This window comes from Neovison vison, chromosome 6 (assembly GCF_020171115.1).
Source record: "Neovison vison isolate M4711 chromosome 6, ASM_NN_V1, whole genome shotgun sequence".
Lineage (NCBI taxonomy): Eukaryota > Metazoa > Chordata > Mammalia > Carnivora > Mustelidae > Neogale > Neogale vison.
This window is the reverse complement of record NC_058096.1, coordinates 106,700,427-106,727,522: the sequence shown is the minus strand read 5'-3', so window position 1 is coordinate 106,727,522 and position 27,096 is coordinate 106,700,427. Positions and strand designations below refer to the sequence as shown.

General features: G+C 42.7%; 1 protein-coding gene and 1 pseudogene across 3 annotated transcripts in view; one reads left to right on the top strand and one right to left on the bottom strand.

The window, feature by feature from the left end:
- YEATS2 (YEATS domain containing 2) overlaps positions 1–18,498 on the bottom strand; it is a 121,554-nt gene extending 103,056 nt beyond the window's left edge. For 2 of the 3 annotated variants that reach the window (XM_044251870.1, XM_044251872.1), the window contains exon 1: positions 18,365–18,498. The gene's annotated coding sequence lies outside the window, so the exon portion shown is untranslated. Of the gene's footprint in view, positions 1–18,169; positions 18,206–18,364 lie in introns of those variants that run through there. The other variant, XM_044251871.1, reaches the window with a different exon arrangement.
- Positions 18,499–23,620: 5,122 nt separating this feature from the next.
- On the top strand, positions 23,621–23,984 carry LOC122910496 (annotated as a pseudogene).
- The last annotated feature ends 3,112 nt before the right edge of the window (positions 23,985–27,096 follow it).

Here is a 27,096-nt window from a genome sequence, read left to right as displayed (position 1 = left end):
TACAGACCAATATCCTTGATGAACACAGATACAAAAATTCTCACCAAAATACTAGCCAATAGGATCCAACAGTACATTAAAAAGATTATTCACCATGACCAAGTGGGATTTATTCAAGGGCTGCAAGGTTGGTTCAACATCTGCAAATCAATCAATGTGATACAACACATTAATAAAAGAAAGAACAAGAACCATATGATACTCTCAAGAGATGCTGAAAAAGCATTTAACAAAATACAGCATTCCTTCCTGATCAAAACTCTTCAAAGTGTAGGGATAGAAGGTACATACCTCAAAATCATCAAAGCCATCTATGAAAAACCCACCGCAAATATCATTCTCAATGGAGAAAAACTGAAAGCTTTTCCGCTAAGATGAGGAACATGGTAGGGATGTTCATTATCGCCACTACTATTCAACACAGTACTAGAAGTCCTAGCCTCAGCAATCAGACAACAAAAAGAAATTAAATGCATCCAGATGGGCAAAGAAGAAGTCAAACTATCACTTTCTGCAGATGATATGATACTATATATGAAAAACTCAAAAGGCTCCACTCCAAAACTGCTAGAACTTGTACAGGAATTCAGTAAAGTGTCAGGATATAAAATCAATGCACAGAAATCAGTTGCATTTCTCTACACCACCGACAAGACAGAAGAAAGAGAAACTAAGGAGTCAATCCCATTTACAGTTGCACCCCAAACCATAAGATACCTAGGAACAAACCTAACCAAAGAGGCAAAAAATCTATACTCAGAAAACTATAAAGTACTCATGAAAGAAATTGAGGAAGACACAAGGAAACTGAAAAATGTTCCATGCTCCTGGACTAGAATAATAAATATTGTGAAAATGTCTATGCTACCTAAAGCAATCTACACATTTAATGCAATCACTATCAAAATACCATCCATTTTTTTGAAGAAATGGAACAAATAATCCTAAAATTTATAGGGAACCAGAAAAGACCTCGAATAGCCAAAGGAATATTGAAAAAGAAAGCCAAAGCTGGTGGCATCACAATTCCAGACTTCAAGCTCTATTACAAAGCTGTAATCATCAAGCTCTATTACAAAGCACAAAAACAGACACACAGATCAATGGAACAGAATAGAGAGCCCAGAAATAGACCCTCAACTCAATGTCAACTAATCTTCGACAAAGCAGGAAAGAATGTCCAATGGAAAAAAGACAGTCTGTTTAAGAAACTCTCCTTGAGGAGAATACAGGCAGCAACCTCTTTGACCTCAGCCGCAGCAACTTCTTCCTGGGAACATCGCCAAAGGCAAGGGAAGCAAGGGCAAAAATGAGCTATTGGGATTTCATCAAGATCAAAAGCTTTTGCACAGCAAAGGAAACAGTTAACAAAACCAAAAGACAACTGACAGAATGGGGGAAGATATTTTCAAACAACGTATCAGATAAAGGGCTAGTATCCAAAATCTATAAAGAGCTTAGCAAACTCAACACCCAAAGGACAAATAATCCAATCAAGAAATGGGCAGAGGACATGAACAGACATTTCTGCAAAGAAGACATCCAGATGGCCAACAGACACATGAAAAAGTGCTCCACATCACTTGGCATCAGAGAAATACAAATCAAAACCACAATGAGATACCACCTCACTCCAGTCAGAATGGCTAAAATAAGTCAGAAAATGACAGATGCTGGCAAGGATGCGGAGAAAGGGGAACCCTCCTACACTGTTGGTGGGAATGCAAGCTGGTGCAACCACTCTGGAAAACAGCATGGAGGTTCCTCAAAAAGTTGAAAATAGAGCTACCCTATGACCCAGCAATTGCACTACTGGGTATTTACCCTAAAGATACAAACATAGTGATCCGAAGGGGCACGTGCACCTGAATGTTTGTAGCAGCTATGTCCAAAACAGCCAACTATGGAAGGAACCTAGATGTCCATCAACAGATGAATGGATAAAAAAGATGTGGTATACGTACACAATGGAATACTATGCAGCCATCAAAAGAAATGAAATTTTGCCCTTTGCGACAACGTAGATGGAACTAGAGAGTATTATGCTTAGCAAAATAAGTCAATCGGAGAAAGACAGCTATCATATGATCTCCCTGATATGAGGAAGTGGAGATACAACGTGGGGGGCTCGGGGGTAGTTAAAGAATAAATGAAACAAGATGGGATTGGGAGGGAGACAAACCATAAGTGACTCTTAGTCTCACAAAACAAACTGAGGGTTGCTGGAGGGAGGGGGTCCGGGAGAGGGGGGTGGGGATATGGACACTGAGGAAGGTATGTGCTATGGTGAGTACTGTGAAGTGTGTAAACCTGGCAATTCACAGACCTGTATCCTGGGGATAAAAATACATTGTATGTTTATAAAAAAAATTTCTTTAATTCAATAAATAAATAAATAAGTATGTATGTATGTATGTATACACACACATGCATATATCTGTATGTATAAATAAAAAGTAAACAGCTTTCCGATAGTGATGACCTCTCCATGTGTAAAAACATCCCCTCATGAAGGACCTCTTCCACTGGTCTCCGGAAGAGGAGAAGAGGAAGCACGAGAAGCGCCTGCTGCAGAGCCCAAACTCCTACTTCACAACTGTGTGGCGTCCCCAGAATTCTACGAAATCACCAGTTCAGTCTAGCCACCTAGACTCCCCACAAAGTAAAAGAATAATAATAATAAAATAGCACAACCTGTTAAGCTACCACTTAGTCTAAGAAATAGGAAATTGCTTATACTTTTAAGTGTCTTTAAGTACTCCCCTCACCGATCATTTTATATTTTTTGGATATCTGAAATATTTTATGATAAAATCAAATTTAAAAGTATTACTAATCTGGGGCACCTGAGTGGCTCAGTTGTTAAGCATCTGCCTTCGGCTCAGGTCATGATCCCTGGGTCCTGGGACTGAGCCCCGCATTAGGCTCCCTGCTTGGTAGGAAGCCTGCTTCTCCCTCTCCCGCTCCCCCTGCTTGTGTTCCCTCTCTCATTCTCTCGCGCTATCAAATAAATAAATAAATAAATTTTTAAAGATTTTATTTATTTATTTGACAGAAAGAGATCACAAGTAGTCAGGCAGGCAGAGAGGTGGGGGGAGGCAGGGAAGCAGGCTCCTTGCTGAGCAGAGAGCTTGTTGTGGGGCTTGATCCCAGGACCTTGAGATCATGACCTGAGCCAAAGGCAGATGCTCAACTGATTGAGCCATCTAGGTGGTCCAAGGTTAATCATTTTTTCTAAAGAGTTAATTTTTTTAAGTAATTTTTACACCCAGTGTGGGATTTGAACCTACAACCCCGAGATCAAGAGTTGCACCCTGCAACCTCCTCTGAGTCTTGGTTTCATTTCAGGTCATGATCTCAGGGTTGTGAGGTTGAGCCTTGAGTTGGGCTCTCTGCTGAGCATGGAATCTGCTTAAGGATCTCTCCTGTCCCTACCCCCTACCCCTGCATGCTCTCGCTCTTGCTAAATAAACAAATCTTTGGGGAAATAAAAAGAGCTGTGCACTCTAACTGAGCCAGCCAGACACCCCATCATTGTTATTTTTTTATAATGACTTTAAAAAAAATTTATTGGATTGAAAGGGAAGGTATTATGCTAAGCAAAATAAGTCAGTCAGAGGAAGACAACTGTCATTTGATGTCACTAATACATGGAATTTAAGAAATAAAACAGAGGAGCACAGGGGAAGGGAGGAAAAAAATAAAACAAGATCAAGTCAGAGAAGGGGACAAACCATAAGAGATTCTTTTTTTGTTTTTTTAAGATTTTATTTATTTATTTGAAAGACAGAGATCACATGTAGGCAGAGAGGCAGCCAGAGAGGGGTGGGGAAAGCAGGCTCCCCGCTGACCAGAGAGCCCGATGCAGGGCTCGATCTCAGGACACTGAGATCATGACCTGAGCTGAAGGCAGAGGCTTTAACCCACTGAGCCACCCAGGCACCCCAGAGATTCTTAATCGTGGGAAACAAACAGGGTTGCTGGAGGGGAGGGGTTGTTGGAAGATGGGGAAACTGGGTGATGGATGTTAAGGAGGGCACGTGATGTAATGAGCACTGGACGTTACATAAGACTGATGAATCGCTGATTTCTACCTCTGAAACTAATAATACTCTATATGTTTAATTAATTGAATTTAAATTTAAAAAGGGAAAAATTTATATTAAGTAATCTCTGCACCCAGCATGGGGCTCAAATTCATGACCCTGAGATCAGGAGTCACATGCTCCTCTGCCTAAGCCAGCCAGGTGCCTCTATTATGACTCTGAGGTCTAATTCACATACTGTAAAAATCACTCTTTTAAAGTACAAAACTCGGTGTTTTTGTTTTTGTTTTAGTAGACTGACAAAGTTGTGCAACTACCACTACATCTAATTCTAGACAGTTTTTATTAATAAGTAGTTTCTTAGACCAGGGAGTGTTGATTTAAAGAACAGCCAATTTTCTAAAAAATGTTTCATGTTTCGGCACCTGGCTGGCTCGGTTGGGCTTTCAGCTCTTGATTTTGGCTTGGGTACTGATCTCGGGGGTTGTGGGCTTGAGGCCTGGGTCTGGCTCACGAGCTGGGTGTGGAGGCTGCTTGGGATACTTTTTCTGGCCCTCCCTCTTTTGAAAGAAAGAAAAGAAAAAGGTCTCATGTTTTAAGGTACTTACATCCTTTTTAGAATCTCAGCTTCACATTGAAAAGCACGAGATTTATCCCCATAGAATCTGTTGTCCATTTGAAAGCCCCAGTGAAAAATCCCTAGTGAAGTGTACAAGATTTGGTTCAATTTATACACTCTCTGTGACTATGTCCAAGAATTTGACACAATCTTGTTCTGGTCCAGTTTCCTCCTGTCCTTTCAACCTGGATTTGTAGACAAGCTTTGTTTTCTTTTGCTTCTCTTGGAAAAAAAACTTATATGGCTTCACGGTTGAAACAATAGGGTTGTCATATGAATCAGAACTGTCATTTCAGACAATTCCAGTCAGTGATATTTGTCTGAAAGAGCCACCAGGGAAGCTTATATGACCTCCTTTCTTTCTCTTTTTTCTTTTTTTAAAGTTTATTTATTTATTCAAGCAATCTATATCCAGCATGAGGCTTGAACCCATGACCCTGAGATCAAGAATTGCATGCTCCTCCAACTGAGCCAGGCGGGTGCCTGTGTATGTTCTTCCTTCTGTCAGATTAAGAATTTGCCTTCAAGGGGCGCCCGGGTGGCTCAGTGGGTTAAAGCCTCTGCCTTCGGCTCAGGTCATGATCCCAGGGTCCTGGGATCAAGCCCTGCATCGGGCTCTCTGCTCTGCAGGGAGCCTGCTTCCTCCTCTCTCTCTGCCTGCCTCTCTGCCTACTTGTGATCTCTGTCAAATAAATAAATAAAATAAAATAAATTTTTTTAAAAAAAGGATTTGCCTTCAATATCTCAAAACCCTTGAACATTTCAAATAGTTCACTCTGTCCAGAGAGAAGATAATTAAGTGGAGGGGTGGGAGAGGGTGGTAAAGGAAGAGTAAAAGGTACCTAAGGCCAGCTCTCTCCAGTTTTTGCACTAATAGATTGAAGCGGTGGCATGAATAATTCAGAATACCTGTTTTATTCTAAACTCTTCTACATGTTGCTTTGCAGACTGGAGACAAAGTACTGACCTGAATGGATCCTGGGGCTGACCTTATATAGCAACTTGCATGGTCTTAAGCAATTTCATGTGTAATAGGAAAGTAGGTATTTTTGACCTGGAAATATGTAATACTTAAATAAGACCACAATTTTCTTTTTTTTTTTTTTTTAAGAAAGAGAGAAAATGGCAGGGGGAAGAACTAAACAGGTTTTTGCTATTTTATTATTATTATTCCTTTACTTTGTGGGGAGCCTAGGTGGCTCAAATCATGATCCCAGGATCCTGTGATAGGGCCCTATGTCAGGGGGAGGGGGATGTGTGTGGGGGGTCTGCTTCTTCCTCTCCCTTCTGCCCCTCCCCCCAACTGTGCTCTCTCCTCCATGCTCTCCCTCTCTCTCAAATAAATAAAACCTTAAAAAAAAGACTTGCTTATATATGCTATTTAGTATATATGATATTTTAAAAATAAAACTTAAATAAAGAGGGGCTCCCGGGTGGCTCAGTGGGTTAAGTGTCTGCCTTCACTCAGGCCACGACCTCCAGGTCCTAGGATCCAGCCCCACATCAGGCTAACTGCTCAGCGAGGAGTCTACTTCTCTCTCTCTCTCTCTGCCCCTCCTTAATGATTGTTTGTTCTTCCACTCAAATAATGAAAATCTAAAAAATAAAAAAAAAAAACTTAAAGAAATGATTTACATTCATACTATGGAATAAATCAGTTCCATTACAATGTGACATACACATTCCTAAAAATCACCATAAAACTGTATAATAAAAACCACAAAGCAAGGGGAAAATGGAGTTAAGGACACAACATTCAAAAATGCCATGAGCGACATAAAAAAGGGAATCTAATAAAACCAGTAGCATAGTTTTACACATTAAAGGGTTGCAAAATATATAAACGCTATAATAAATATGGCACTTCATCCTGAAAAAGGCCTCAAGTTTGCTTGTGGAAGTGGGCACTGAAAGGTTACGACTTGTGCATTACTGTGAAGTGGTAGAATGAAGTAATCTGAAATCAACAGAAAGTTGCAGCACCAGATGTGGCTCACAACAGAGAAGTAAGGTGAGGTCACAAGAAGATATCTGCAAGGCGTGTGCCTGCATACAGCTGTGGAGTCCCTTAAGCAAAGTACAGTTTTCTGAATTCACCTAGCATGTCTTGCAGAAGAAATCACACAATCAAATGGGAAATTCACATTATACTCAAATGGTTCCCTGATGTTTTATTTGCATTGGAGCAAATTCATGTTTTCTTAAAGCAACATTGACTGTAAGACTGAAACACAGCCACGAGAAAGAATGTGCCAATATGGAAGAAACTCCAAAATAGACTGTGAAATTAAAAACAGCAAGGTTCAGAATAATATGTATACTTTGATTCCTTCTGTGTAAACTAGGGAAGAAAAAAGATTTTTAAAAAATGCTGATACAGGGGCGCCTGGGTGGCTCAGTGGGTTAAACCACTGCCTTCGGCTCAGGTCATGATCTCAGGGTCCTGGGATCGAGTCCCGCATCGGGCTCTCTGCTCAGCGGGGAGCCTGCTTCCCTCTCTCTCTCTCTGCCTGCTTCTCCATCTACTTGTGATTTCTCTCTGTCAAATAAATAAATAAATAATCTTTAAAAAAAAATGCTGATACATGTCTGTGTAAGTTTTCACAGAAGAAAATATTAAAAAATGATTAACAATAGTTGCCCCTGCCCAGGGTAGTGATTTTGCTTGTTATTCCTGACTACATTTGAACTTTCCAAACCTGTTCATGCATTACTTTAGGGAGGAAAATGCCAAAAGGACTAATCTGGGAGATGGATTACAGTTTCACCCTGCTATGGAAGTACAGCATTCCTATGAAACCTCTCCTAAACTGAAATGTGGATCCCCCGCTTTATTAAAGTTCACATTATACTACCTCACTTTTTCAAAAACCTACATCAGTACTGGTTTTCCCCAACTGGAAGAAATCAGAAGAGGATTTCTGCTTTTGTGAAAAAAGCTATGACTATCTTTCTTTCTTTGTAAAACCAAAGCAGCATTAACGTGAACTTTCAGAAAGCAGGGGATTCCTATATAGAGGTATTTATGTCTGTTTTCTTCTTCACTAAATGTTCAAAAGAACACAGCCAGAGGGCGTGGACCAACTGGAACATTCATACGTTGCTGTCGGAAATGTGAAGTGCTACAACCACCTTGGATATCACTTTGGAAAACAGTGGCAGTTTCTTATAAAGGATACTCTACCACATGACCCAGTCATTCCACTCCTAGATACTTACCGAAGAGAAATAAAAGCCTATGTCCATACAAAAACTTGAAAGCACATGTCCACAGCTTTATTTCCAGGAGTCAAAAACTGGAAACAATCCAAATTTCCATTAACAGGTGAATGGATAAACAAACTGTGATATATCTGTACAACAAAGTATTATTCACCAATAAAAAGGAATGAACTGATACATGGAGCAATGTGAGTTAATCTCAAAATGACGCTGAGTCAAAGAAGCCAGTTTAAGAAAAAGTACATACTAGAATCATTCCACTTATATAAAAAGCAAACTCGTCTACAGTGACAGAAAGCTGATCACTGGTTGCCAGGGGAAGGGACAATGACAGGAAGAGGGGAGAGGGATCATTAAAGGGCATAAGAAAAATTTATGGGATGATACATATGTTTACTATCTTTTTTTTTTAAAGATTTTATTTATTTATTTGACAGACAGAGATCACAAGTAGGCAGAGAGGCAGGCAGAGAGAGAGAGAGGAGGAAGCAGGCTCTCCGCGGAGCAGACAGCCCGATGTGGGGCTCGATCCCAGGACCCTGGGATCATGACCTGAGCCGAAGGCAGAGGCTTTAACCCACTGAGCCACCCAGGCGCCCCCATATGTTTACTATCTTGATTGTGGTGATGGTTTCATAGGTGTATAAATCTGCTGAAACTTCCCAAATCGCACACTGTGCAGTTTGTGGATGCCAATTGTAGCTCAATGACATACATAAAAACACACACAGGGCGCCTGGGTGGCTCAGTCGTTAAGCGTCTGCTTGGCTCAGGGAATGATCCGAGTCCTGAAATCAAGTCCCGCTCCGGCTCCCTACTCAGCGGACAACCCGCTTCTCTCCCTCTCTCTGCCTGCTGTTTCCCCTGCTTCTGCTCTTTCTCTCTCTCAAACAAATAAAATCGTTTTTAAAAATTATAAAAACACATACAACTGGGGTGCCTAGGTGGCTCAGCAGCTGAGCACCCAACTCTTGGTTTCAGCTCTGGTAGTGGTAGTGAGATCAAGATCCTGTGACCCAGCCCAGCACTGGCTCTGTGCTCACCAAGGAGTTTGCTAGAGATTCTCTCGCTCCTTCTCTCTGTTTTCCCTCTCCCTCCCCTTCTGCTATTCTCCCCCCTTTTCCCAGCACACTGGGGCTCTCTAATAAACAACTAAAATCTTTAAAAACAACACACATACACACAGACACACACAAGTACTCAATATTCTGCCAAAAAAATATGAAGACTACACAGTGGGAAACCTCATACATTGTTCATGAAAGTGTAAAAAAGGTGCAGTTGCTGTGGAAAAGTCTGGCAGCTCCTTAAAATGTAAAGCAGAATCGGGGTGCCTGCCTGGCTCAGCAGGGAGAGCGTGTGACTCTTGTTATCAGGGTTGTGAATTTGAGCACCATGTTGGGGGTAGAGATTACTAAAAAAAACCAAAAAACCAAACTTTAAAAAAAAAAGTTAAACAGATTTACTGTATGACCTAGCAATTCCATTCCTAGGTATATATACTAGAGAACTGAAAAGACATGTATGCATAAAAACTTACATGTAAATGTTCATAACAGCATTATTCACAATACTGAAAAAGTATGAACACCCCAAATATCTACCAACTGATGACAAGACAAAATGTGGTATGTTCATAAAGAATATATTTTTTTAAGATTTTATTTATTCATTTGAGAGAGAGCATAAGCAGAGGGAGAGGGAGAAGCAGCCAGGAGCCCAATATGGGGGTCAATCCCAGGACCAGAGATCATGGACTGAGCTGAAGGCAGATGCCCAACCATTTGAGCCACCCAGGTGCCCCCATACAGAACATTATTAAGCAATAAAAATAATTAGGTACTGTGGGGGGCCTGAGTGGCTCAGTGGGTTAAAGCCTCTGCCTTTGGCTCAGGTCATGATTCCATGGTCCTGGGATCGAGCCCCACACTGGGCTCTCTGCTCAGCAGGGACCCTGCTTCCTCCACTCTCACTGCCTGCCTCTCTGCCTACTTGTGATCTGTCTGTCAAATAAAAAATAAAAATCTTAAAAAAAATAATTAGGTACTGATACATGCTACACCACAGATGGACTGAATACAGCATGCTAAGTGAAAGAAGCCAGATATGTTAGGCCACATGTTATATGATCCTGTTTACATGAAATGTATAGAAACAGGCAAAACCATAGACACAAACAGTGGATGCCAGGGGAGAAGGGGGAACCAGAACTGACCGCTGATAGGTATGGAGTTTCTTTCTCAGGTGATGGAAATGTTTTGGAATTAGATGGTAGAAATGGTTGCATAATCTTGTAAATATACTAAAAAACATTGGATTATACATTTTAAAATGATGAATTTATATTACATGAATTATATCTCAATTATAAAAAGTATACACACTCTCGGAGGGCCTAGGTGGCACAGGTGGTTGAGTGTCCAACTCTTGGTTTCAGGTGGGATGGTGATCACAGGGTCACGAGATGAGGCCCCACCACAGGTCCACACTCAACACAGAGTCTTGCTTGAGACTCCCTCTCCTTCTGCCTTGTCCCTGAACTTGTGATCACATGCTCTCTCTTTTAAATAAATAATTTTTTTTAAAGATTTTATTTATTTGAGAGAAAGCATGAGCACAAGCAGGGTGAGGAGCAGGGGTAGAAGCGGCTCTCTGCTGAGTAGGGAGCCCGACATGGGGCTCAATCCTGGGACTCCAGGGTCATGACCTGAGCTAAAGGCAGACACTTAAACTGAGCCACCCAGATGCCCCAATAAATCTTTAAAAAAAAAAAAAACATAAAGCATACATACTCTAGGGGCACCTGGGTGATACAGTCAGTTGGGCATCTGACTCTAGGTTTCTGCTGAGATCGTGATCTCCAGGTCTTGGGATAGAGCCTTCCATCAGCCTCCACACTCAGCACGGAGTCAGCTTGGGTTTCTCTCTCCCCCTCCAACTCCCCAATGCTCACACATGCACCCATGCTCTTGTACTCTAATAAATACATAAATCTTTTTTTTTAAAGGTACACATGCTCTCAAACTAATTTTTTTAAGATTTTATTTCTTTATTTTAGACAGAGAGAGAGACAGCACAAGTGGTAGGGGTAGAGGGAGAGGGATCTCAGTCTCCATGCTAAGCATGAAGCCCCATGCATGGCTGGATCCCAGGACCCTGAGATCATGACCTGAGCCAAAACCAAGAGTCAGATGCTTAACCCACTGCACCACCCAAATTAATTTTTAAGAAACAAAATAGATAACAATCACCAATGTATCCATTAACTAAATGAAAAAAACATATAAATCAAGCTGAAACCCCCTTTAGCATTCCCCTTACCTTCAGTCTTCACTACGAACACATAACAGGTCTCCCCACACACACCATTCTTATAGCTGATTCTTCAGGTAAACAAGATAAACAATCCTTGGCTGGACAACGAGTTCTACCTCTTTTTGTTTGCAGTCATCAAAGCTCACATGCCTGAACAGTTACTTTTCAATGGATTCATATTTCACCTCTATCTTCTCTCTTGCTTACTGAAATGCTATTCATCTTTTAAGAATCAAATCAAATTCCAACTCATCCATGAAGCACACTGCAGTCTTTAAAAACTTTTTTTCTAACTTACAAAACAGATGTTATAGAAACAATCTGCTTCCTAAGTCTTGTTTTCTATGAGGGAAAAAGCACTGACCCTTACCCTCTATTCAGCAGCAATACAGAAACAGGATAAAAGAGGGAGCAGGATTAAAGGCAGGAAGATGGGAGTGAATTCAAGGACTGGCAATAAAAATTCCCACAAAAAAGTCTGGTTAAATGAGAATCCTCTTTCTGAGACTCTATCATAAGAAACTGCTCTTAATTTACTGTCATATGTGGACTACACTCACAGATCTATAATTTAAATGTCAGTTCTCCTCTTCCTGTATACTTTCTAATACAAGACTGGAAGCAGTCTACAGCAAATTATAGTGTATCCAATGAATGAAATGAAGGCATTTTAATATGGAGGGATATGATCTTATATGTGGAGAACTCTAAAAATTCCACCAAAAAAAACCCTTTTAGAATAAATGAAGTCAGCCAAGTAGCAGGATACTTAGCACACAAAATTCTGCTGCATTTCTAAACACAGTGAAAAATCTGAAAAGAAAATTACAAAACTAAGTCCATTTATAATAGCACCAAAATGAATAAAACATAGTTGACCTCCCAACAATGCAGGGATTGGGGGCACCAATGCCCATTCAGTCAAAAATCTATGTATAACTTCTGACTCCCCCAAAATTTAACTAATAATAGCCTACTATTGACCAGAAGCTTTACCAACAACATAAACAAGTAACAAATATTTTATATGCTATATGTATTATATATGTATTCTTACAATAAAATAAGATAGAAAAATATTAAGAAAACCATAAAGAGAAAAACACATTTATAGCACTGTATCAAAAAAACTCCACATATAAATGGATACACACAATTCAAACCCATGTGGTTCAAGGGTCAATTGTACTTAGGAATTAACTTAGCCGAAGATGTGAAAAACTTATACAACAAAAACTACAAAACATTGCTGAAAGAAATTAAAACCAACATAACTAAATGGAAACACATCTTATGTTTACAGACTGGAAAATATTGTTTAAAAGTCAGTACTACCCAAAGCCACCCATAAATCTGATACAATCCCTATCACAATCCCAATAACATTTTTTTTAAAGATTTTATTTATTTATTTGATAGAGAGAGATCACAAGTAGATGGAGAGGTAGGCAGAGAGAGAGAGAGAGAGATGGAAGCAGGCTCCCTACTGAGCAGAGAGCCCAATGCGGGACTTGATCCCAGGACCCTGAGATCATGACCTGAGCCGAAGGCAGCGGCTTAACCCACTGAGCCACCCAGGCGCCCCAACATTTTTTGATAGAAGTAGAAAAACCCATTCCAAAATTCATATGGAGTATCAAGGGACCCTGACAAAAACAATCTTGAAAAGGTACAAAACTGAAGGACTCACAGCGTTCGAGAAGCTATAGTAATCAAAACAGTGTGGTACTGCCATAAGGAGAAATATACAGACCAATGGAACAGAACAGAAAGCCCAGAAATAAGGCTTTGCTTATGGTCAAATGATTTTTTTATAAGGGTGCCAAGGCCATTCAATTGAGAAAGGACAGTCTTTTCAACAAATGGCGCTGGAAAAATTGAGTATCTATATGCAAAAGAATGCAGTCGGATGCTTACCTAACAACATATTCAAAAATTAACTCAAAACGATCAAAGAATTAAATGTAAACTTAAAATAATAAAACTCTTAAAAGCTTCACAACACTGGATTTGCAAAGATTTCTTAGATATGACCCCAAAGTCACATGTCATAAAAAAATAAATTGGATTTCATGAAAATTTTTCAATTTTGTGCATCAAATACACGATCAACAGAGTAAAAAGGCAAGTCAAAGGAGAAAATGTTTACAGATCATATATCCAATAAGGGATTCCTATCCAGAATATATAGAGAGAACTCCTGAAACAGAAAGCAATAAAAAACGTGACTCAAAGTAGGCAAAAGATTTGGAATAAACATTTCTCCAACGATATAGAAATGACCAAATAAACCCTTGAAAAGATGCTCAACATCACTAATATTAGGGAAGTACAAATCAAAACCACAGTGAGATTATCACCTCACACCCATTAGGATGACTATCAAAAGAAAGAAAGAATGAACGAACGAACCAGAAAACAAGTATTGGCGAGGATGTGAAGAAACTGGAACCCTTGTACAATGCTGGGAATATATGCGCAAGCCACTATGGAAGAAAGCGTGGCAGTTCCTCAAAAAACTAAAAATAGAATTGCTGTATGATCTAAGAATTCTACTTCTGGGTACAAACATACTGAAAGAACTAAAAGCAGGGATTTGAAGAGGTATCTGTACACCCATGTTCCTTTTTTTTTTTAAGATTTTATTTATTTGGGGCACCTGGGTGGCTCAGTGGGTTAAGCCGCTGCCTTCGGCTCAGGTCATGATCTCGGGGTCCTGGGATCGAGTCCCGCATCGGGCTCTCTGCTCAGCAGGGAGCCTGCTTCCCTCTCTCTCTCTCTCTCTACCTGCCTCTCTGCCTACTTGTGATCTCTCTCTGTCAAATAAATAAATAAAATCTTTAAAAAAAAAAAAAAAAAAGAAAGATTTTATTTATTTATTTGACACAGAGAGAGATCACAAGTAGGCGGAGAGGCAGGCAGAGAGAGAGGGGGGAGATCCTGAGATCATGACCTGAGCTGAAGGCAGAGACTTAACCCACTGAGCCACCTCAGCACCCCTGTACAACCATGTTCTTGGCAGCATTATTCTCAATAGCTAGAAGATGGAAACAACCCAGGTGTTCATCAACAGATGAATGGGTAAACAAATGTGATACGTACACATACACTGGAATACTATTCAGACTTAGAAAGGAAAGTTCTTTACTCAAAGAATACAGAAACACTAATTCAAAGGGATACATGTGCCCCTATGTTTACAGCAGCAATATTTATAATTGCCAAGATACAGAAGCAGCCCAAGTGTCCATTTATTAATGAATGGATAAAGAAGATGTGAAATATATACACAATGGAATATTATTCATCCATTTAAAAGAATGAAATCTTGCCATTTGTAACCACATGGATGAAGCCAAAGAGTATGCTGCTCTAAGTGAAATAAGTCAGAGAAAGACAAATACCATATGATATCACTCATATGTAGAATTTAAGAAACAAATGAACAACGAGGAAAAGAGACAAACCAAGAAACGGACTCTTAATTACAGAGAACAAACTGATACCTATCAGAGGGGAGGTGCGGGGGATGGGTGAAACAGGTGAGTGCACTTGTGATGAGCACAGGGTAATAATATACAGAAGTGTTGAATCACTGTATCATTCCCCTGAAACTAATAAAACACTGTATGTTAACTAACTGGGATTAAAATAAAAACTTAAAAAAAAATTTTTTTAAAAAGAAAATTCTGACACATGCTACAACATGGGTGAACCTTGAAAATATTATACTAAGTGAAGTAAGCCTGTCAGAAAAACACAAATACTGTGTGATTCTCTTTATATGAGATACTTAATATAGTCAAAATCAGTCACAGAGACAGAATGGTGGCTGCCAAGGACTAGGAGAAAGGGGGAATAGGGAGTTACTGTTTAATGGGTATAGATTTTCAGTTTTGTAAGATGAAAAGAGTGATGTAGATGGATGGTGGTATGGTTGCACACTGTTACAAATGTATCTAAGACCACTGAACTGCACACTTAAAAATGGTTAAGGTGGTAAATTTTATGTGTATCCTACTATAATTGGGGGGGAGCATATGTAGGAGCTAAATGTTAAATACGGCTTTTCCGTTATTAACCATGCATATGTAATAACCTCATTTATTCCCAGAACAGAAAAATACTTAAGGGGGGAAATTCTACAAGCTCTATGTCAAACTATATGTTTTCAATATCTAAAAGAACTCTTGACAATCAATTCTCAGAAGTGATAAAAACAAGAAGATACACACAGGAGAGAAAGAGAAATTTACCAATGGCCAATATATGTGGAAAAAGTGTTCAAACACTTTAGTAGTCAAGAAATGAAAAATTAGGGGCACCTGGGTGGCTCAGTGGGTTAAGCCGCTGCCTTCGGCTCAGGTCATGATCTCAGGGTCCTGGGATCGAGTCCCGCATCGGGCTCTCTGCTCAGCAGGGAGCCTGCTTCCCCCTCTCTCTCTGCCTGCCTCTCTGCCTACTTGTGATCTCTCTCTGTCAAATAAATAAATTAAATCTTTTAAAAAAAAAAAAGAAATGAAAAATTAAACAAGACACCATTTTTTATCCTACCAAATTTAGTTTTAGAGCAAATGGAAATAAAGCATCTCAAAAAAAGGTCTAGGTTTTTCTAATCTGCACTCATTATCTTCACTTCCTCAAGCCCCAATCAATTATTCCAATCTGGTTTCCACCTCCCACTTCTAGAACTCTGGATACTACCACAAACCAGGCTGGCTCAGCTGATGGCGGGTGTGACTCTTGATCCCTAGGTTGTGAGTTCAAGCCCCACGCTGGGAGAAGAGATTACTTAAAAATTTTTAAATCTTCGGGGCGCCTGGGTGGCTCAGTGGGTTAAGCCGCTGCCTTCGGCTCAGGTCATGATCTCAGGGTCCTGGGATCAAGTCCCGCATCGGGCTCTCTGCTCAGCAGGGATCCTGCTTCCCTCTCTCTCTCTCTCTGACTGCCTCTCTCTCTGTCTACTTGTGATCTCTCTCTGTCAAAATAAATAAATAAAATCTTTTTAAAAAAAATTTTTTTTTAAATCTTCAAAAATAATAATAGTAATACAATGACAAAACTAACAACCTCCAAATCCAACTGAGTATCTCACCAAACTTCTCAGAAGCATAGATGGGCCAATTCTCTATTCTCTATGAACTTATTTTTCTTGGCTTCCATGACACCAGACTTCTGGTTTTTTCCCCTACCTCAACTGGCTGTTTCTCCTATCCTATGTTCAATCTTTTTCCAGTACTGACCTCAAAGCACCAATTTTCACCTCTCTATCTATACTTTTTCCCTTGATGATCTCATACAGTCCCCTACCTTTCAATATGTAATGAACTCCAAATTTTTATCTTGGTTATCTCTTCCATAAGTCCCAAACTTGTACATCCAACTGCCTCATCAATATACTAGTTTCATAACTGATAGGCATCTCACATTTAATATACCCAAAAAGAACTAATTTTTCCCACCTCAAATTTCTCTCCCATTCTTCTTCCTCTCAGTAAATGTCAAAATCTACTCATAGTAGCTCAAAACAAATACCAAAATGCAAAGAATTCTCAGGGCATCTGGCCGGCTCAGTCAATAAAACATGACACTTCTGATCGCAGGGTCATGAGTTCGAGCCCCATGTTGGGCACAAAGCTTAATTTTAAAAAATATATCAAGGGGTGCCTGAGTGGCTGAGTTGGTTAAACATCCAACTCTTGATTTCAGCTCAGGTCATGATCTCAGGGCCATGAGATGGAGCCCCACTTCAGCTCTTCGCTCAGCAGGAGTCTGCTGGAGATTCTCTCTCTCTCTCTCTCTCTCTCTCTCCCTCTGCAACCCCCTCTGCTCACTCAGGCTCTCTTTCTCTAAAATAAATAAATCATTAAATATATATAAATATATATGCAAAGAATCCTCCCATCCCCTCACTAACCCACTCCCATGTCTTGTTCATTGTACCTCCAAAGTATTTTTAAATCTTTGTACTTCATCTCTGCTGCCATGGACCTAGCCCACGGTACTGCAAACAGCACCCTAACTGATCTCCCAGCTCCCACTCTTGCCCTCTTCCTTCACACAGCAGTCAGATTATGCTACCTGCCTTCTTAAAACCTTCAAAGGATCCCTGTGAAAACTAAATTCCTAATCAGGGCATTAGCTGCTCCTATATTTGAAAGAACATACACACCAAAAACACACAATTTCTCCAGGCATTAAAACTATGAATACTCCTCCTTATTTTGCTTGTCTATATTTTTTAATTTTTCTATGATGAGTACATGCTACTTGCTTATTAAGAAGAAAGGATATTGCTGAATACTGTATATTACATTGCATTTTTACACCCTAAGGAGAAAAGAGAATGAAAATTGTAGGTAAACTCTGTAACTATTATAAGCATTGATGAAAATTCTAGCAAACACATATAAACAATCTAAAAATGAGGTGTCAAGGGCTGTGAGATTATGTTATTTTCCTCTTCTACTTTCTATTTTTTAACCTAATTACACTCATGATAGAAAAAAAGGTTATGATATAAACCTCATTCACTGTCTTCTGCAATCTGGCCACAACCCACCAAACCAGCCTTTCTTCCAAGTACTCACTTTCCCAAGCTTTCTACTCTAACCCCGCACCGTGTCACACCTCTGGGGCTTTAACTCCGGCATATCCCTGAAATATCCTCCAACCTTTCTAAATCCCACTCATCCTTCGCGAGGGAGGAGGGTAGTAAGGATGGCGACAGGTTGGAGGAGGATTCCACGGTTCTTGTCAGTAAACCCACAACTTGCCAGTGTTGGAGCCAAATCTCGTCTCCAATCCCATCCCAGGCCACCAAGCTTAACATCCTGACAGCTCCAGCCATTGGGGTTCAAGGGACCCCCCCATCCCCTCAGATAGCGCTGCGCCCCTTAAAACGACCCTCCAACACACCCAGATTCCAGGCTCCCGCTTCGGAGACTCCCCCGACAGACACACTCACCCCGGAAGCAGCCTTCCCCCTCCTGGTCCTCTGCTCTCTGCATTCACCGGCTCCCTCCCTCTGCTCCGCCGGGGCCGCGCGGCCGGCAGGGTGGGGGAGGGGAGCGCACGTGCCCGCGCCGCCCCCGCCCAGACAATGCCCCGGAGAGCGGAGCGCGCGCCCGGCCCGTCCGATCCCGCTCCCGCCAACACTCACCCCTTCTCTGGTCTCCAGCCGAAGCGCAGGGCCCGCTGGGCGCGGCGAGAGGTCACGAGGGAGGTGCGGGAGCGGGCGAAGCCCTGAGGAGCCGCCCGGCCACGAGGCCCCAGCAACCCCTGAGCCCGCGGAAGCACACGACTCCGCAGAGCCCGCCCGTCCCTCTCGGCCCCGCACGTCAGCAGCAGGGGCGGGGCGGGACGCGCGCCGCGGCGGCGGTGGCGCGCGCGGCCCCAGGGGCGGGACTTGCAGGGATGTGGGCGGGGCCAGGGCTCCAGCCGGTGCTGGGGCGCGCGCCAGGCTGGAGCTGGGGTTGGCGGTGGCCCAGACTCTGATCCTGGCCTGTGCTGCCGCACTGCCTGGGGGATATGGATGTCCGTTCTGGCAAAGGCACCGTTCTTTATCATTTCCTCAGTAGAAATGGCGAGTTCCAGCCTCAAGTTTGACAGGATATTCATTCTGCCGGCATATATGAAGCTTCTACAGTAATAACAACAGTAGTTAACGATTTGTGTGTTTATCATCTTGAGCCAAGCTTTGTGTTAGGTGCTAGGGATACATATAACAATAGTTATTACTAACCTGTTATACAGATGCAGAAATTGAGGCTCCGAAAGGTTGGGACTTAACTAGTTTATACAACTAGTGAATGGCAACCCATCATATCCAATTTACCTCCTAAGTATATATATATTCTTAAGATTTTTATTTATTTTTGAGAGAGAGAGAGAGATTGAGAATGAATGAGCCAGGGAGGGACAGAGGGAGAAGCAGACTCCTGCTGAGCAGGGAGCCTGCCTCAAGACTCCATCTGAAGACCCTGGGATCATGACCTGAGCCGAAGGCAGATGTTTAACCAACTGAGCCACCCAGGCGCCCTGCTCCTAAGTATCTTTTGAGCCCACCTTTTCCTTTCTTTCTTCCTACAATACAGCTCCTGCTGTAGCTCTCCAGTGATCTGTTTCTGTCACCCTTCACTCTGTTCAACTCACTATGTAAAGATTTACCAGAAAGCCTGGGTGGCTCAGCCAGTGAAGTATCTGCCTTTGGCTCAGCTGGTGATCCCAGAGTCTTACAATCAAGCCCCACATGGAGCCCCACGTAGGGCTCAGAGGGTAGTCTGCTTCCCCCTCTGCATGCTGCTTCTCTTGCTTGTGCATCCCATGCTCTCTCTCTATGACAAATAAATAAAATCTTAAAAAAAAAATTAACCACTGGAGCTGAGTAGTAGGTTTAGAGAGAGTTTGCTTTATAACTTTGTATGCTTTACAAATGTTATCAAATTTTGGGATGCATTCAATGCCTAATAAAAATGTTTCAAAGAACTTACTCCTTTATCTCCAAAAGCAAGCCCCATACACTGCACAGGGTGCACTCAAAAAGCATTTGTTGGGGGGCACCTAGGTGGCACTGTCAACTGAGCCTCCTACTCTTGGTTTCCACTCGGGTCCTGATCTCACAGTGGTGGGATGGAACCTGTCCTCAGGCTCTGCACAGCAAGGAATCTGCTTTAGATTCTCTCTCCCCCTCTCCTTATGCTCCCCTGCCCTAGACACATGCCTGTATTCTCTCTCTCTCTCTCTCTCTCAATAATAAATAAATAGTCTTAAAAAAAAAGTTTTTGTTGAATGAATGAAGAGTAGGGCCAGGAATTGACTCCAAAGCTCTGCATGATAAGGGAATTATCAAGGGTTTGTAATACATCACCCCTGGCCCCCTGACCTTAAGGTATATTACAGGTAAAGACAGATAAATAATATTTATTCAGCAAATTTTTATTGCATTTCTATTCTTTGTTCTGGCACTGTGTGCCAAGCACTGTGTTGCACACTAGGGATCAGAAAAGAACAAAACAGTTCCTGCCCTTGTGAAATGTATAGACAATGTGATCTGAAAGGCCAGGAAAGTCCTCCCTGATCCTGAAGCTAAGACCCAAAAGAGAATAGGAACTGGAAAGGTAAAAAAAAATAAATTTCATGGAGAAAGAGGAAGGATAACAGATCAGCATGAGTGTGTCAGTGTTCCCCTGCTTTTGACATCTAACCCTGAGGTAGAGATTGCTTTAAGGCAAACAGGCTTGAGCAATGGAATGAAGGGCCCATAGCAACCACCTGTACAGACAGGCCCATCAGGCAACCCAGCTCAAAATATTGATAGGCCCTAACTAACCAGTGGGCTCCTTACAACCAGGAGTGAAAATTCCATACATGGCCATACCTCCTCACCATCCCCCTTTAAAAACAGTTCCCTCCCATTGCCTCGTGGTAGAGAGCCTTTTCTTTGCTGTTCCACCTGATGCTGCCTTGCAGTGTTTTCAATAAACTTCTAGTGCCTTTGTTCTGCCTCAGGTGAATCCTTTCACTGCCCATACCACCTGATCATCACCCCACATTTGGCGATCCCCAATCCAATCGGACACCACATGTAGATACCACATAGAAGTGTCTGGCTAACTGGGCGTAGGGGTGGGGCTAGAAACCCACTTCTTCTAGTCCAGCTTGTTTGGCTTCCCAATTCTGGCAGATAGGTCACATTAAGCAGGGCTCAGATGCAGAGAGTGGCTTGGGGAGAGAGAGATTGCTGCTGCTAGTTGTCCTCAACTTACAGATGGGGTGCCAGAAACACAGACCTCTCTGTATGCTCCCTGCCAGGCAAAGTAGCATGGCTGAGAGCCATGAATGAGACAGTGGGTATTGTGCCAGAGACCAGGTGATCCTAAACCAGGGGTAGTGGTGGACCAATTGGCAGGGGATGGCTGGAGAATGTGAGTAAGACCCCAAGGATGAACAGAGCAGAAGCCCCCAGCAAGAGCTAACGTGCTCCCAGGTCAGCTGGTGAGAGGAGCAGGGATGGAGGGATGGGAGTGAGTGAGATTCAGACATCTGAATATCAAGGTGCTGAAGCAACAGATCATCAGTTTGCCAGCCAACAACCTTTGCAGCTGATGCCAGCAGGGCTGTGGTGACCAGAGTGACTAGGGAGCAGAAGCCAGTGAGGACCCAGATTACATCTCACGGGTCTAGGACCTGTGCACACAGGTCTGGGACCCCTCTGGCCACTGTCTCGAAGCTTCCTTTTGATCCCACAGGCCATCTTGGGAAGTCAAGATGGGGAAGGGAAAGTTCTAGCGGACTGAAACTTGAAACTGACTGAATGTTTACCCCAGATGAGACCTTTCAAGACCAGATAACTTTCATTGTCAAGCTTAAGTTTAGCCCAGCCCACTGATAGCAGTGAGAGCCTCTGAAAAAGTTTGTGCCATTTAATGAAGTATAACATGGCTACAGATATTTACACACATGCACACAGTGTGCACGTTTCCATAGCAGAGATAAGCTCTATTAAGGAACCGGGCAAAGTAAAGACAGCCCAGTACAGGGGGAGCACGTTTAATATGCAGGTGGAGGGCGCCTGGGTGGCTCAGTGGGTTAAGCCGCTGCCTTCGGCTCGGGTCATGATCTCAGGGTCCTGGGATCGAGTCCCGCATCGGGCTCTCTGCTCTGCGGGGAGCCTGCTTCCTCCTCTCCCTCTCTCTGCCTGCCTCTCTGTCTGCTTGTGATCTCTGTCTGTCAAATAAATAAATAAAATCTTAAAAAAAAAATATGCAGGTGGAAAAGACCTCCCAAGAAACACATTCAGTGAAACCTGAAGGCAATAGAAGCCATCAGGGCATGATAATACCTAAGGCAATGTGAGAAGGAAAGAGCTGAGCGGCTGGGGCTGAGGGTGGGAGCAAGATCACACAGGAGGTGGTGTTAAGACTTGATCTTTCCCCTAAGAACTACAGGAAGTCATGAGAGGGCTTTAAGCAGGGGTGCCATGTGTATTATTTGCCCTTCTAAAAAGATTGCTTACCTTGGTGAATGGGTGGGGAATGACCGGAGGGGTGTGTGAACAAAGCAGCAGCTAGACAGTTGGAAAGTCATCTGACTCTCCTGGATGAAAAATGAGGATACCTGGGGCACCTGGGTGGTTCAGTGGTTTAAGCCTCTGCCTTCAGCTCAGGTCATGATCTCAGGGTCCTGGGATCGAGCCCCACATTGGGCTCGCTGCTCAGCGCGGAGCCTGCTTCCCCCTCTCTCTCTGCCTGCCTCTCTGCCTACTTGTGATCTCTCTCTGTCAAATAAATAAATAAAAATCTTTAAAAAAAAAAAAAAGAAAGAAAAAGAAAAATGAGGATAGCTTACCCTGAACAATAGAGATGGAGTGAAGTAGACAGATTTAAGAATTCTGGAGAAAATACAAGAGACTTGGTAATGAGCTGGGAGGAGCCTGACCCTGCTAAGTAAAATGCATAGAGACAAAGTCCCCTTCCTTCCAGCAGACACAGCGCTGCACAGCTGGAGGGTGGATTTCAGGCCCCTCCTTACCCAGGCTTCCTCAGCCAGCATTCATCCGCACAACGCACAACCAGGGGAGGTAGGCCTGGGAGGAGAAGATTGGGTGGGAGAAGAACTGAGGCCACCCCCCACCCCTGCAGGTTTCTGGCATTGGTGAATGGGGAAGAGTGGTGCCATTTCCTAAGGTGGGAGGAGAGTCTGAAGGAAGAACAGATTTTGTGTGTTGGGACTTGGGTGAATCAAAAATTCCCTTTGGGACAATTTTAAGTATGAGGCATCCATCAGAAGAGTTGAAACAGTCATCTGTCCACACGACCCTGGGGAACCTGGTGGGTGGCATTGTTAACATGCTTTGATCAGGCCTTTGGTGGGAGCTGGCGAGATAGCAGTGAATGACAGTACAGTTCAGAGAGGTTGCGTAGCCACAGCCTCTGATATCACACCTTGCTTTAGACAAGCCAACACTCCACCCAGGGGCACCTGGGTGGCTCGGTGGGCTAAGCATCCACTTTTGGTTTTGGCTTAGGTCAGGATCTCAGGGCCATGAGATGGAGCTCTGCATCAGGCTCCACGCTGGACATGGAGTCTGCTTGAGATTCTCTCCCACTCCCTCTGCCCCTCCTCCTGTCAGTTTATGCATTCGCTCTCTCAAATAAAAAAAATCTTTAAAAAAAAAAAAAAAGCCAACACTCCAGGGTGCCTGGGTGGCTCAGTGGGTTAAGCCACTGCCTTCGGCTCAGGTCATGATCTCAGGGTCCTGGGATCGAGTCCCGCATCAGGCTCTCTGCTCAGCAGGGAGCCTGCTTCCCTCTCTCTCTCTCTGCCTGCCTCTCTGCCTACTTGTGATCTCTCTCTGTCAAATAAAGAAATAAAATCTTAAAAAAAATAAAATTAGAGGCACACCGAGTGAACCAATATGGCGGCTCCTGTGGATCTGGAGTTAAAGAAGGCCTTCACAGAGCTTCAAGCCAAAGTAATTGACACTCAACAGAAGGTGAAGCTTGTAGACATACAGATTGAACCTAAACAGAAAGAAAAAGCATGCACATCTTACAGATACAGAGATTATGACTTTGATAGATGAGACTAACATGTATGAAGGTGTAGGGAGAATGTTTATTCTTCAGTCCAACGAGGTAATTCACAGTCAACTGTTAGAGAAACAGAAAATAGCAGAGGAAAAAATTAAAGAATTAGAGCAGAAGAAATCCTACCTAGAGCAGAGTGTGAAGGAAGCTGAGGACAACATCCGGGAGATGATGGCACGAAGGGCACAGTAGGAAATCTCTAGCAGAAGCTCCCTGCCCCCTCCCATTCCTGGCAAGGGCAGAGGGGCCCATGTGGGGAAACAGCCTCTCTTCTACCCTGATGGACTTTTTATTTGGATGATCTGGCAACCCTATACTTTCTACTTCACCCTGATCCCCTTTCAGATCCCAGCTCTGTATTTTTTATCCTGGCTCTGTCTGCCACCCTTACCCAGAACACTCTTCTCCCCTAGGGGTGAATCACCAACTCCCAGGAGAGGGAAGATGGGAGCCAGGACAGACAGGGGAGCTCTGCCCAAGCCTATTACTCGTTACGCTGCTTAGACCAATAAAAGTCATCTGTTCCCCCCCACCACCAAAAAAATTAAATTAAAAAATAAACAAAAAAATAAAAAAAATTTTAAAAGCCAACACTCCAAACACTGAGAAATATCACATATTAATCTGGATTTCTCCTTCTATGAAAAATCAGAAGCTCTGGTAACCTGGCCCCACCTTGCTATAATTAGATATTGGGTAACACCAGGTACCTATCAGGCAGTGTTCCAAGCACTTCACAAATTTAATGTAAGTAACAACTTTTTCCTTCTTCTCTACTTTGCGGAAGAGAAAATGAAAGCACAGAAAGTTTGAGTCACTTGTCAAACCGCTAAGAAGTGGTAGAGGTGGCCACACAGCCAGGCCCTGTGGCACTAGGATGTTAGCCACCACACACCCCAGGCATACCATTTAGAGAAGCCCTATTGGCTGCAGTGGATGGTCCTGTCCCCTCCCCTTGTCTTGGCGTGGGATAGGGAGCATTCTATACAGAAGACAGTTGCCATTTACTGTTTTACTCCAGATGCTGTTTTTCAACATTAGAGAATTATTACTCTGTACCAAGTAGAAAATTAAAAATATTAAACTGAGGGGCGCCTGGGTGGCTCAGTTGGTTGAGCATCTAACACTTGATTTCAGCTCAAGTCCTGATCTCAGGGTTGGGAGATTGAGCCCTGTGTGGGGCTGCATGTGGGGCCAATAGCTTGCTTAAGATTCTCAAGATTCTCTCTCTGCCGCACCCCACACCTCGCTCATGTGCACTCTCTTTTTCTCTAAAAAAAATATATTATATTGATACATCTAACTTCCATGGATAAGAATTTTAAAATTATTTGGGAAATTTCTGTTTGTACATTATCTGACCAGATAAAACTAGTAAAACCAGATTAATATTCAGGTTAAATATGTATGAGAAACAATTAACTATGTTTCCATGCTTCTTTTTTTTTTTAAAAGATTTTATTTATTTATTTGACAGACAGAAATTACAAGTAGGCAGAGAGGCAGGCAGAGAGAGAGGAGGAAGCAGGGCCCCGCTGAGCAGAGATACCCATGTGGGGCTTGATCCCAGGACCCTGGGATCATGACCTGAGCTGAAGGCAGCGGCTTCATGTTTCTATGCTTCTGAGACAATCATACTTCTGAGGTGATCTCTTATTCCCAAGTATATAATATTAAAATGATAGAGCTAAGGCAACTAAAATGTTAGGTAACTTTTAAATTTGGAACAGTTTTATTTAAATAAAGTTGATCTCAATAGACTGAGGTCAGGGAGATTTTGACAATATGCTTAAACTTAGTTGTCAGCTCTTGGGGAAAAAATATAGTTTACGTAATCACTTATAGCCTCTCAAATGCAAAAGGGGAATGAATGATTTAAAGACTTATTTATTTATTTTCAAGACAAAGCGAGCATGAAGGGAAGTTCAGGGAGGAGCAGAGAGAGATGGAGAGAGCAGACTCCCCACTGAGGGCAGAACCCAACGTGGGGCTTTATCCCAGGACCCTGGGATCATGACCTGTGCCAAAATCAATCAACTGTGCCAAATGCTCAATCAACTGCGCCCCCCAAGCAACCCCCAGGATGGGGGTCTAGATTGCCGGCCAGTGTCTTCCTTAGTAAATGTGTGGGAGGAAAGAGGCTGATACGGAAGTTAAGTGTACAATATTAATGAAAGAAAAAAAAATCAACTGTAATTAACATTAGTCAAGAAGGTTCCAGGAGTGGGGACGCCTGGGTGGCTCAGTTGGTTGGACGACTGCCTTCGGCTCAGGGCGTGATCCTGGAGTCCCTGGATCGAGTCCCGCATCAGGCTCCCAGCTCCATGGGGAGTCTGCTTCGCTCTCTGACCTTCTCCTCGCTCGTGCTCTCTCTCACTGTCTCTCTCTCTCAAATAAATAAATAAAATCTTTAAAAAAAAAAAAAAAAAAAAAAGAAGGTTCCAGGAGTGGTGACACTGACCCAGGAAAAGCAGCCTATAGTTGGAGGGGCGTCAGTCAGGGAGATGTGCCAAACAATGCCTTGCAGGGCTCCAGTGGTGAGGGGCCCTGCTGGCAGACTGAAAGCAGCAATCAGGGAAACAAGGAAAGCCTGAGAAGGATGGCAAACTCAAAGTTCTGCTCGAGGCAGAAACTGGCTTAAATGGAAAATTGTTGCTAAACTCTGACCCAGAGACTCAGGTGTCCTGGCCTATTCCCTAGGAAGACCATCCACACTTCCTGAGATTAACATGCGTGGGACCCCAGAGCCCTTAAGGTAATGACGTTCCCTTATCAGGTTGCAATATTAATTCAATTTCTTAAATGAGATCTCATGTATTTACAGCCCCAAGCAAACTGTAGTTAGTGCCTAGGAATTACACTCATGCAGTTAAAAATAAACAGTAACTGGAGTGTCTGGCTGGCTCAGTCGGTGGAGTGGGTGACTCTTGGTCTCGGGGTTGTGAGTTCAAGCCCCACACTGGGTATAGAGATTACTGCAAGAATAAAAAACCTTTAAGGGTGCCTGGGTGGCTCAGTCAGTTAAATATTTGCCTTTGGCACAGGTCGTGATCCTGGGGTCCTGGGATCGAGTCCTACATCAGCCTCCCGGTGAGCAGGAGCCTGCTTCTCCCTTTCCTCCCTACTTGTTCTTTCTTCTTTCTCTATCTCTCTCAAATAAATAAAATCTTTTTAAAAGGAGTTTAAAAAACTTTAAAAAGTAATTAAAAAAAAATAAACGGTTATTTCCAACCAGGTCCAAACAAGAAACCAAATGTCTGTTTGGCCTAAACTGATTTGATTTGATTTTGGCAAAACTATATCA